Source organism: Alligator mississippiensis, chromosome 11, assembly GCF_030867095.1.
Source record: "Alligator mississippiensis isolate rAllMis1 chromosome 11, rAllMis1, whole genome shotgun sequence".
NCBI classification, from domain to species: Eukaryota; Metazoa; Chordata; order Crocodylia; family Alligatoridae; genus Alligator; species Alligator mississippiensis.
In genome coordinates this window covers 60,106,276-60,109,387 of record NC_081834.1, presented here as the reverse complement: position 1 = coordinate 60,109,387, position 3,112 = coordinate 60,106,276, and the positions used below count along the sequence as shown (strand labels likewise).

The 3,112-nt window shown below is 64.4% G+C and overlaps 1 long non-coding RNA gene across 1 annotated transcript; it reads right to left on the bottom strand.

Moving 5' to 3' along the window:
• Positions 1–403: 403 nt before the first annotated feature.
• LOC132243891 (uncharacterized) lies at positions 404–1,003 on the bottom strand. The gene is made up of 3 exons (XR_009455463.1): positions 893–1,003; positions 607–674; positions 404–432 (listed from the first exon to the last, which is right to left on the bottom strand). It is a non-coding gene; the product is annotated as an uncharacterized LOC132243891 (long non-coding RNA).
• Between the last annotated feature and the right edge of the window lie 2,109 nt (positions 1,004–3,112).

Below are 3,112 nucleotides of genomic sequence, written 5' to 3'. Positions count from 1 at the left end.
CACGGACACACGCACACTCCCCCTCCCCTGGGGCAGGGGCATGCAGAAGGACTCACCTCCGTGGGGCTGTCGTCCTGTTCGCAGCCCTGCTCCCTCTGCGCCTTGAGGGCCAGCACCAGGAAGAGGTTCTGGCTCCTCAGTGCCTCCACTTGGGCCTGCACGAGAATCCCCCCAGCCCGTCAGAGCCTGCCCATGCCTGCGCCCAGCGTATCGGGCCCCGCACCCACCAGCGTTACCTCCCTGCGCACCCATCAGGTCCCTCCTCTCCCCGCATGCCACGTGTCGGGACTCTGCTTCCAGCTTCAGCAGCCTCTGGGATGTCCCCCAGCCTGGCCAAGCTTGGCCTCAATCTCTTCCCTCCCCTGCCCCACAGCCCTGAGGACCCCTGCCCCACGCAAACTCACCCGGAGCCGCTCCTCCCTTTGCCGTGCGCTGTGGAGACAAAAAACCATTACTGGGCTGAGAGAGATGGATGGTGCCGTCCCAGAAAACACCCCTTCCCCAGGCAGAAACATGCACAGAAGGTGGGATGGGCCCTGGGCTTGTGCCCCGAGCCCTGTGCCGCACAACGGGAACAGCCAGCTCCCTCCCCAGCCCCACACCTACCAGGACAGCACAGTTTCCATGTCCTGCTCTGCCTGTGCCAGCCGGGCCCGAAGCGCCTCCAGCTCCAGCTGCAGCAAACGAGACGGTGCAGGTTAGGGAGACGTCACGCCATGGCCTGTCTGCATACGTAGCCACCGGTTGACCCCATCTGTCCCTCTGGCCATGCATTCACCCGTCATCCCCCAGCCCAGCCCCAGCCTTGTCCCTCTGGTCTACCCCTCCATGCAGCCATGCCCAGCGCACTCGGTCTCCCTCACAGCCCCCAGCCCGCCTGGGTCCCGCTCACCTGCTGACGGCGCTGCCTGCCACGGGGTTTCTCCGCCTGGGGAAGGAAAGAGCTGCTGGGGCGATGGACTCCCCTGGGCAGCGAGTTCCCCATCTCCCCAGGGTGCAGGGATGGCAGCCCCCAGAGCCCTGGGGTTGGGCAGGGCTCACAGGCCTGGGTCCTGGGGGTGCCAGGGGTTGGCTGTTACCACCCATCTCAGGTGAGCCCCCACCTCCCACTCAGGGTCCCAGGTGCCCTCCGACACTCTGGTTTGGGAAGGACTGTCCCTGGGATCGGGGGATGAACCCACGACCCCCTCCCTTATTCTTGCAGGGACCGTGGAGTCGGCAGGGAGCGAGATTCTCCCCCGGGATTTCATGCCATGCATGGAGGTGGGAGGGGCACAGGGCACCTGGGGAGAGACCCCTGACCCCTAGATCAGACCCCACACACCGCTGGTCAGGGCAGAGACTCACGGCAGCGGGAGGGTCCGGCCACATGTCGGCCCTGGCAGAGCTGCCCCGCACAGCTGGGAGGGTCTCCCCCACCCCTCCGCTTCCCCCCGGCACTGCTCCTGGTCCTGGGGGGGACAAGGGGCACCGCGTCAGCTGCACCCACTCTGCTGACAGAGTGGGTGCGTGCCAGGGCACGAAGGGATGAGGGGCAGAAAGGCTGGGGAGGGGTCTCCTGGCCCAAACAGGCATCTGGAGGGTGGAAGAAAGTGCTGTGGGGCTGGAGGGGCTGGATCAGCTCGACCCCTGGGAATGGAGACCGAGGAGGGAGAGGGGGTGCCCCCACGCAGAGACCTTGCCCCCTCCCCATGGAAACGCACAAGTCCCCCAGCTCAGGCGACCCAAACTCACCGGGTGCAGGCTCCCTCCGCTCCTGGCCTGCCCCCAGGGGAGGTAAATCCGCAGCGCCCTTAATGGCGGGGAGTCTGTCTGCTGCCCGCCTGCCTGCGCCCAGGGTGGCATCTGGTGCTGAGGGGAGACGAGGGCTGAGCATGAGTCTGGGGGGACTGAGCACCGCTGTGAGGACGGGGGTCCCAGAGCCCATGTGGCCCCCCTGCAAGAGAGTAGAGGGCAGCAGGGCCATTGCCACGGGCAAGACTCGGGCAGGGCCAGGACCGGGGCAGAGTGAAGAGCCCATGGGGGGCCAGTCCTGCTCCCCCTCCCCAGGACCTTGCTGGTGCGGAGCAGGGGGCACAGCTGGGGGCACAGAGCCGGGTCTGTCCAGGTTGGACCTGGCACAGCGGGGCTTGGCCTGCCAGGCAAACCCTGCCGGGTCTGAAGCCTCCTGTGCCGCCCACCCCCATTGGTGCCGTGGGGGCCGTGCCCAGCCCTCACCCGGGGTGCTGGAGCGCAGGCGCAGCGGTGGCAGCTTCTCGCGCCGCAGCATCCGCACCAAACACAGCCCTGAGCTGCAGGAGGGCGAGAGGAGCCGGGCTGGCGAGAGCAGGGACGAGGCCCGGGGCCGCGTCCTGGGCCTGGCACAGCCTGAGCCCCTGCCCCACCACGGCACCGTGAGTCCCGTGAACGGGCACTCACGGCTCCCGCGGGCGCGCGCTCCCGCCGCTCGGGTGGGGAACGACAGGAAACTAACTACTGACCTAACTAACTAACTAAACTAACTAACTAACTAACAAATACACTACTGATCTACTGAATTAAGGAACTAATTCACTAACTGTCTAACTAATAAAGGAACTAACGATCTATCTAACCAATGAAGTAGCTACCTAATGAACTAACTATTGAACTAATGTACTACTGAACTCACAAACTATCGAACTAATGAAGTAACAAACTATCTATCGAATTAACGAACTACCTAACGAATGAGTGAACTAATGAACTACTGAAATAACAAACTATCGAACTAACGACCTAACAAACATAACAAACCAACTAACAGCGAATCAACTAACTCCGCAAACACTGCCGACCGGGACGTGCGACTGGCTGCGGCGACGCCACGAGCGCGCTGGGCGGAGCCGGGCTGACAGTTAGGCTGGGGATTGTGATGTCACACTTTTAAGCAACAGCACCGTTGCCACAGCAACCAGAGCATTCATTCCCCCTGGGGCAAGGGCTGTGGGCGCCGGGGGTCTGGCCTGGCCTGCGGGGGTCCCCGGCCCCGGACGACCTTTGACCGTGACTCTTGGGGCCGGCAGCGAAGCACAGGAACAGCCCTGGGGCAGGGTCCCGGGGGCCCCGGGGCCAGATCCTCAGGCCTCTCTGC